General features: G+C 34.0%; 1 long non-coding RNA gene across 1 annotated transcript; it reads right to left on the bottom strand.

The window, feature by feature from the left end:
• Window positions 1-6634: 6634 nt before the first annotated feature.
• LOC106101351 lies at window positions 6635-7731 on the bottom strand. The gene is made up of 2 exons (XR_001225507.1): window positions 7515-7731; window positions 6635-7016 (listed from the first exon to the last, which is right to left on the bottom strand). It is a non-coding gene; the product is annotated as an uncharacterized LOC106101351 (long non-coding RNA).
• Between the last annotated feature and the right edge of the window lie 2100 nt (window positions 7732-9831).

Raw genomic sequence — 9831 nt, 5'->3', positions numbered from 1 at the left:
GTCGTAACATTTACATTACTCCCCATACTTTCAAAACACTGTGTTCGTACAGGTGTACTGAGCAATGTCACTATTGTTTCACACATTAAAAATTAGTATATCGACTCAGAGGCTGTCTCTCTCTATCTGTATGTAATTAGTTATATGTTTGTCTCGCTCTTTCGTTCTAAGTTTAAACACAATTTTCTCTCCGTCAAAAGTTGCATACGATGAAATGCTTCCAATAATTTTTTTTAGCAAGCTACAGTTAAATTTGCTAAACTAAAGGCTTTACAGTGATGTGCATATTTTATTTTATATTTATATTTTTATTATAACATTGTATAAATATAGCAAATATTTCGTATCCGTTTCTTATTTGGAAAGTGCGATATACCTATATTACCTTACGGACTTACCTTGCCTTAATATTTCAGTGATGTTATTTCTTACATTAACGATTTACTGATTTTAAACCTTACTCCGAATGTAGTAAGTTTATTTTCCAATGGAATAGATCCCGAAAATAACATTGTAACTTTCTGCCTGTTTGAATATTTTATGAATGTTATAGTTACATGTTTTATCCACAAGGTGGCGCATGACGTTGATCCCTTGTATTTTTTATTTATAACATGTTACTAATTATTGTTGAATAAGCATATATTGTTTTACAAAAAAACAAGAGGCGGAATGAAAATTGAAATTTAAAAATTATAAACATTTAAAATCTTCTATTTATGCTACTCGACAACAGATGGCGCTGCTTCGGTTCTCTCGAAAATCAGAAACTTAAATGTTGAATTAGTTTTTTTTTTTATTTTCTATGAATTGTACATACTTAGTACTGTAACTTACATTGACTTAACTGCACTAGTAATACCAATATGTTACCGAGAATACACTAATAACAGGTTTCTGGTCTTTGAAGCCTTATTGTCATATTATCTGACAAAGTATGGTATTTTCTATTTATTATCCCTGTTTTTATCTATTCAGAATGAGATCATAGTTTGATAAATATTTGTAATATGTGTATAAACACGGAGTACCCTGGATGCGGGAGGCACAGGACCGATCATGGTGGCGAACGTTGGGGAAGTCTATGACCAGTAGAGGGCGTCATATGGCTGAATAGTAGTAGTACAAAAACGATAAAATTGGTAATAACCAAACTAAATTCTGACATTAACTATTCTACTTCAGTTTTATTATTATTAATTCTCCATATATCTTTATTTCTTTCTATATCATACATTTTACAAGAATATAAAAATAAAATAAAATATGTTATTAAAAAAAATAGAAGTCCACCGCCTGCGGAATCCGATGACTCAAGCAACCAGTGGTCAGGGCTGCAGAGACAGGAACCTCCTCACTATTAGTGCGGTTTCTAAAATAACCGCCTTTTGTATCGGGCCCTTAATCCAACTGTCTAGCGAGAGCTTCTTGAGGTGTTGGTCGAAGCTTTTCGCTTTATTATTATTATGTATAATATATTTCACATTTTATTTATTATTATTATTGTACTTCATATCTTTATTCTCTTATTTTTATATATAATACATTTCACATGATTTTCTTAAAAAAATAACAAAATAAAACATATTATATAAAAAAATAGTAAGTCCACCGGCTGCGGAATCCGATGACTCAAGCAACCAGTGGTCAGGGCTGCAGAGACAGGAACCTCCTCACTAGTCGTGCGGTTTCTAAAATAACCGCCTTTTGAATCGGGCCCTTAATCCAACTGTCTAGCGAGAGCTTCTTGAGGTGTTGGTCGAAGCTCTTCGCTATCAGCCCGTGTGCCGAAACGACTATCGGAATAATGGTAGTCGATTTCATACGCCACATGGCGGTAATCTCGTGAGCCAAATCCAAATATTTTAATAGTTTTTCATTTTCGGCTTTCACGAGATTCTCGTCATGTGGGATAGTGACATCGTCTAACATTACACAACTCTCAGACCGATCTATTATTATTATCATTATTTTTATTTTATCCTAGTATTAGAAAGTTCTTACTTAAAGCACAATGAAATATACTTATTTGCTTATTAACTCACAGGGATACATTTCCGTCGGCGCAGTTTACGTAATTCCAGCTCCACCTGGCGGGGTTATTAAAAAACTTGCGAGCGCGGAATGCGTTTTAAAAAAGCAATTAACGAACAGAGTCGCATTTCTCAGTTCATACGTCTGTTGTATGTAAAAAAAAACACAAAACCCGTGCGTTTTGTAAAAAAAGATAAGAACGGAAACGTACGTGAAGCATTGTTTCAAAACAATTTGCTTTAAAACTATGTTCGATATATCCTACGTATGAATGATCGGCATTTCGATATGCGTATGCCGACTTTTTCATATATTTTTTATCTAGCTTTTGTCTGTGGCTTCGTCCACGCAGACTTAGAAAAAAAAAAGTGGCCTATGTGTTCTTCAAGACTATGTCCTACATCTATGCCAAATTTCATTCAGATGTGTTGAGCGGTCTGAAGATATCTGCTACAAAACATCCATCCATCCATCAAAACATTGACATAATATTAAGAAGCAAGATATTTTCTTCCTTCTATACTCTTTGTCTGGGTTCCTAAACATTGAAGTAAATCACATATCGTATTATGTATACTAATATAAAAAGGAAGGATTTGTATTTTTGTATTTATTAAAAAAACTCAAAAACTACTGGACCGATTGTAAAATCTCTTTCACCGATAAAAAGCTACGTTTTCAGCGAGTAACAGGCTATATGTTTTTTTTTAATATCACGCGGACGAAGTCGCGAGCATCAGCTAGTATAGTTATATTTTTAAATATATCTTCTATATAAAATAGTTACTAAATACTGGCTCGTAACGAGTACTTGTGTGTCGTAAATCATAAACATTTTCCTACAAATTATTTCAATGAATTCCAATTTTCACGTGATATAAAATGTATTTTAAAAAAATGTTTTTCATTCACAATAGTAAACTGTGCATAGAATATCGTCTCGACTTACGAAGATCACGGCCATTAGTTACAGTCTACGAAACTTTTCCAACGCAGTCGGAACTTCCGTTGAAATGTACAATAAAAAAGCGCGCCGTCTATAGAAAATTATTAACAACCGTACATAGTACTGTATACATTGTATTTTACGTATATATGTTAGTCTGCATCCGTATATCGTTTGCGTCTACCGGACTTTGTTAATGAACATTTTTACGAAAACCCATGTACAGTAAAGATTAAATTTAAATTTAATAAAAAAGAAATAAATGCTTATTTTTCTTTACTTTATTTTATTATTAATTTAAGTCAATGAAATAAATCGTAAGAGCGCATACATGTTTGACTAAAATATCGCACAACTGTTTAGTTTGTTTGATTGCAATGGGCATATATGGAGGTATACGCTACTCGATTCTTAGTGCAACTAAACAGTTGGATAGGCTGCAAAACAATCGACAATCGCGATTGTGCGATAGTTTAGTCAAAAGTGTACGTCCGACTTGGTTTTGTAGACCAAATTTCATCTGCTACGTAAATTCGTAGTCTCTCTACGATAACTGAACAATCAAGTATACTGCGTACGTAGATATTGCTACGTAGCTACGGAATGTCGTAGTGTTTGTAATTAAAAGAAATTTACTTTTGCTTTAGACTTAAATTACTTTATCATATAAATGCGAAAGTTACGATGGACGTTTGTTAGCGTTTGTAGCCTAAACTGCTGAACGGATTTCAATGAAACGTGCTATAGATGTAGACGATAGTCTGAAAGAACACATAGGCGACTTTTTATCCCGGAAATAGTTACGGTTCCCGTGAGATTCACTAATTCAGTTTTTTAATATTTACTCGATCATTCTGCAAAAGTTCAACATGTCTTATTGAAATTTGCCAGAGATGTTACACAAAGTCTGAAGTACACATGGGATAAGGTTCATCCCCGAGAAATGTCCGGTTCCCGAGGGTTACGTAGCTTTGTGTTATTTATATAGCTGGTATGTTTTTAATACCACGTGGAGAAGTCGCGGGCAACAGCTAGTATAAAATAAAACTTTCTTTTGTATCGTGCACAAAGAAGATAATCTATTGTCCTTTGTAGTTTCTTATATCACCTGGCAAGCATAAGATAAGAAAAAAAATTTTTGCTTTTCAAAGTTCAAAGTTAAATGTTTGCTTTGTTTATTTAGAAGTATTTCGACTGGGTGTACTAATGAAGTGCTCGCAGCAATTTGTCTGTCCGTCTACACACGATATCTGTTGCAACTCCCAGCTAAATGACTCGAGAACAATTTCATTATTACTGTTAATGTTCAACTCGCGAGAATTGTTAAAATTCTGGTTTGTTTTTTTAACCGAATGATAAATAGGGTATTTGGAACCACGTACGATTTTTTAAACATCGTACAAATGGACATCTATTGCTAAAATATCTTTACAATCTATACTAATATAGTAAAGCGTAAACACAAACTTCTTCGTGGCGTAAGATGTCAGCAATTACTGCATATTTTGAATAATTGCTTTTTTTTAATAAAAAGCCCTACACTTACGTCACGCATTAGGATATATATATTCACGCCATTAAACTCAAGGGATAAATAAATTGGATAAAAACCCTAATGTGAGAGACCATAAGCTACGAGCTACCAACATCCGGGAACCAAGGTTGTCATTTCTACATTTGAATTTTGACATTACAAATGTAAACAATAAAATAAAGTTTTAATAATTTCACGCGGATGAAGCCGCACGGGAACAACTAGTACTAATAACATGAAGATGAATGATTTGTATTTTTGTGTGTATTGAAATAACTCAACAACTACTGGGTCGATTTTGAAAGTTCTTTTACCGTTAAAAAGGTAATTTGTCTGTAAATAACATAGGTTACAACTACTATATTTCACGTTGATGAAGTGGAAAGCAATAGTTAGTATAATAAAATGGGATTACCATACCATGGATTCGAATAGGGCAATGGGAAAAGAATTCGCATTGCACCGATCTATCACTACCCGACGGGAAAAACAAGTGACATGTAATCTTTCCTATTGTAAAATTGGACATAAGCATAAATGTTTCTCAATTTATTGATATAAAAGCAAATACGCCTATCCTTTTTTTACATTTTTAACTAAGCATAGCAATAGTTTATTAAATGTAAAGTAAACTAAACAATAATGAACCTCCTCCTAATTACTACCTCTAATATTATTCGTTCAATATTGTTTTAGTCATAATACATGGGAAAGATTAAGGTCTTATAAAGGAAATAAAACTTGACGAATAAACCTTTAAGATTCTCGCTGTTTGGAGACTTAGGACAAGGAAGGCCGACCCCAAACTGGGAAAAGGCGAAGAGAGAAGATAAATGGAAAAGATTAGATGGATGTTTGTTAAAGTTTGTAGCTAAAGTTAATCGGATCTTGATGAAATTTGACATAGATGAAGACATAGTCTGGAAGAACATATACGCTATTTTTTTCACGCGGGTCGAGTCGCGGGCGAACGCTAGTATTGTTAATCAATATTAAATTAACGTCACTTCTTGTTTATACCTCGGTTTCGCTGTCATTCCGTCACGAGAATGCCCGAAGGATCGTTCCGCGTCCAGTTTAGTTTCCGAGATGCCTGATTTAGTATTTAAGCATTCAGCCACGAGTATTTGAAATATCCAGATAAATATTTTAGTTGAATATTCAACTGGATACTGTAGACTACGCGACAGTGAATCGATAAGATCTTACCGCTTCGAATACAAAAGAAAATATTGAAAGGAATTTCAATACACCTCAGGTATACTAAGAATGAATGTTTTAAAAAGAAAATTTTAGATGTCGACTAGTCATAGGATAGAAGAATATTTTTGAAGGGGATGTTTCCCGATGTTTTATGAACTTCTAAAGATCCCACCAAATTGTAAATTGTCTGATAAAATTCCAACGAATAAGATATGTGATGGAAATATCGGATTTTTTCCCTTATCTGACAGTGATGTCATTTTTAAGCTATCTAAACCTCTATCAGCCAGAGGTGGGACAGGCCCTAAAAGTCTTAAGTTTATATGGAGCAACGATATTTTTCTTATTAATGTAAATTTGAAAATTTTAGATGGATGTTTGTTAGACTTGGTATCCTAAACTGCTGAAGGGATCTTGATGAAATTTGGCATAGATGTAGACAGTTGTAGACATTTTAATAGTGATAGTGCCCGCTTTAACATCTTAGCACTGCAGGGCCGGCACGCCCCCAGTAATACCACGACCACACAGAAGACAGGCGTAAAGTGGAAGCAATTCCGCGTTTCGTCTGATGAGTGTGGTGCCGGAGGCCTAATTTAAGTCCCTTTCTCTTTACCACCCTTTTCTTATAAGGAGAGGATGGGAAGGGGAAGTGGATTTGAGTGGAGGATATGCATAGGAAGGGGCATTATCCTCTTTACGTGCGTCTCCTCCTCCGTCGGATAAGGGTATTCAACGCATCTGCGATCGCGGATGTCTATGGGCAGCAGTCGCTTCGCCATTTTGGCGGATTCAGGTGGCCGCTTGCTCGTTTGCCATCTTATGTTATAAAAAAAAAGACAGTCTGGAACAACACATAGTAGGCTACTTTTGTTAATTACACACAGATGTCGCAAGTTAGAAATAAAACAAGTGAATAAGACACAGGTAATGTTAACTTGTAATTCCAAACAATGAAGAGTATGACAGACCAAGCGACGGTGTAGGTTAGGAATGCGAAAATGATACCAACACCAGTAAAACTGTCATCACTATTTCTGTCAAGTGAATGATCGAAGCATTTGTTGTCGAAAAACGAACACAAGATGGCGTATCTAATACACAGATTAAATGCCACGATCAAATGGAACAGAATAGCGTAGAAATACATCATAACTAATTTGTTATTATTATAGAAACAACCAAAGAATAGAATAACATTCGCAATTAGGATCAGCCACATGAAAGCAACGATGAACCAGAGCATTACAGCTAGATTGAGTTCATTCTTGATTAGTCTGGACATCTCGGAATGCTGATCTGAAACAAAAGAGATACTAATATTATAAATGCGAAAGTTTAGATGGATGGATGGATGGTTAGAGTTTGTAGCCTAAACGGCTGAACCGATTTCGATGATGTTTAGTATATGTAGAGGATAGTCTGGAAGAACACATATGCTACTTAGTTTTGTTTTTTTAATTCCACGCGAACGGAGTTGAGAAAGCTTGTAAAGTATAAACCTCCCTATAACATGATTGATGCATCCGCGTTATAGGAAACCCTCTAAATTTTTTTACAACAGACAAAGACGTGCATCGCGATATAAGGGTAAGGTATATCTTTATAATATTAAAATACTAAACTATATTTTAAAATACACTTAATTTCCAAACTAAATTTAGTTCTTAATTCTTATATAAAGAAAATAAATTATAAATATCAAAGTTTTAATGCTTTATTTAACTTCTATACAAGTACAATTATAATGTAATTAAAGGAAAGAGGGCAAAATTCCTATTTTCTAACATCCAGTACCTGTAAGATATACGACAGTTTGAAGGGGTCCAAATATAAAAGCCACGAAGATCCCGACGCAAGCAATATACATGGACATTAAACGCCATGTCCAAAATTCACAGACACGAAGGCACATTGTGGATAAAACCTTTCCAACACTGAGAAATTAATCATTACATTTTTTTGTGCATTTTTAATTAATCTGATATTTTTGACGTTTTCTGTCAATTTTAGATAAAAGTCATATCATCATATACGATCATAGATTTTTAAACATAAAAGTCTTTTTATTAAATATAAAATACGAGCTTTTGCCGGCGATTTCGTCCGCGTGGAATTAAAAAAAAAAACAAAAATAAGTAGCCTATGTGTTCTTCCAGACTATTCTCTACATCTACGCCAAATTTCATCGAGATACGTTCAGCCGTTTGGGCTGCAAGCTCTAACAAACATCCATCTATCCATCCATCTAAACTTTCGCATTTATAATATTAGTGAGATTAGTAAGATTACTTTTTTTTTACTAATATCATAAGTTTATCGACATCTTTTATATGTTTTGGAGATACACTAACATCCATACATCCAAAATTTCAGATCTATATTAGTATGATTAATGCTGGGACATCATACTAATATTATAAATGCGAATATTTGGATGGATAGATGTTTGTTAGAGTTTGTAGCCTTAACTGCTGTACGGATCTCGATGAAATTTGGTATAGATTTAGAGGATAGTCTAGAAGGACATGCTAGCTTACTCTTTTTCACGTGGACGGAGTCGTAGACAAATTAAATTATTTAATTATTGTTCCAAGCAGTATGACTTCATTATAATCCAATGGATTCGAACCCACGACTGCTAAATCGATATTTTTTTCTCTTAACTATTAGGCTGGCATGTCTAGATCTTTTGTAAGTCTGTTGCCTTAAGATAGTCATCGAAGCGCACTATCCGGAGATCCGGCAAATTGACTTGTCGTCTACAGTCGTCATATTTTTGGCTACCGGCCAACTATCTTTTGTGTAATATTTATCTAAATTATCGACTTATTCTACAGAAATATCTCATTTATTGAGTAACAAATTTACTCGTATTAAGGCTGTAAACGTTTTCCTGTGACGAAAGATAAGATTTCTGTAACACTGTTTTTTGTTGTAATAACGTCTTATAACCAGCTGTTGCTCACGACTTTGTCCGCGTGAAATTAAAAACACATTCAATGTAACTTTTTAATGGAATACATCCAGTAGTTTTTGAGTTATTCCAAATTTAATACATTTAAAAATACAAACCTTTCCTCTTTATAATAATTGTATAGACTAGCTGTTGCTCGCGACTTCGTGTGCGTTGAATTAAAAAGATAATTAAAAACAAAGCTTATGTTACTCACTGATAACGTAGCTTTTTTGGTGAATTTTTGGAGCGAGTCCAGTCGTTTTTGAATTATATCAATACATACAAAAATACAAATCTTTCCTCTTTATAATATTAGTATAGACTGGTAAATGTACACATATTTATGAAGCTGACTGTACTTGGAAGGTGTTAAAACGAATGTTCGATGGGTCGAATTCGATTCCGCAATAAAGTTTTATTGTGTTGACCGTGTCCGGCCATTGACAAACAATGGACACCTTGGCGTGTGATATCTCGCGAGTTTGCACAGGTTAGTATACTTAAAACGTAATAGTATTGTATATAAAATATTGTAATATAAAAATTCCACAACACATTGATTCATACAACTTCAAGAAATTTTACTTTAAAAAATTTTACCATTAAAAAACTGCGTTTTGTTTTTTTTCTTTTGTTACATTTCTTTTTCTTCTAGTACTATGTTGTAGAACTGCGTGTTCTGTTTTTAGGAATCATTGAAAACCGGCGCTTCGGTGTACACCGAGCACATGCCGAATGGATTCCTTTTCATTTTTTGAATAAGCTGATTCAACTTTCTTTCTTTATTAGTGAGTAAGATAGAAGTAAGGCTAGTTTTATTTTTAAATTATGTTTTTATTTCACATGAGCGAACTCGCGAGCAATAGCTAGTATGTTAATTTTTTTTAAATCCGCGCAGACGAAGTCAGGAGCAAAACCTAGTATTAAATACAAATAACTCGATATAAATATCTATCTGTAAAAGAGGTATCGAGGACCTAAGGACTAAGCTAATATCTGCCACTGACCTGTATCAATAGACAGGCTGTAGTATATTGTGTCTATTTTTTTTCGCCCTTGCTTTTGGGTACAGGAAATAACGACAAACTCTACATTGTTTAAGAGCGGGCGCTTCTTTTACTAAACTATCGCGAAACTGTCGTGCGATTGTGGATT

Source organism: Papilio polytes, unplaced genomic scaffold (assembly GCF_000836215.1).
Source record: "Papilio polytes unplaced genomic scaffold, Ppol_1.0 DF823991.1, whole genome shotgun sequence".
NCBI lineage: Eukaryota > Metazoa > Arthropoda > Insecta > Lepidoptera > Papilionidae > Papilio > Papilio polytes.
This window is presented reverse-complemented; position numbering and strand designations above follow the sequence as displayed.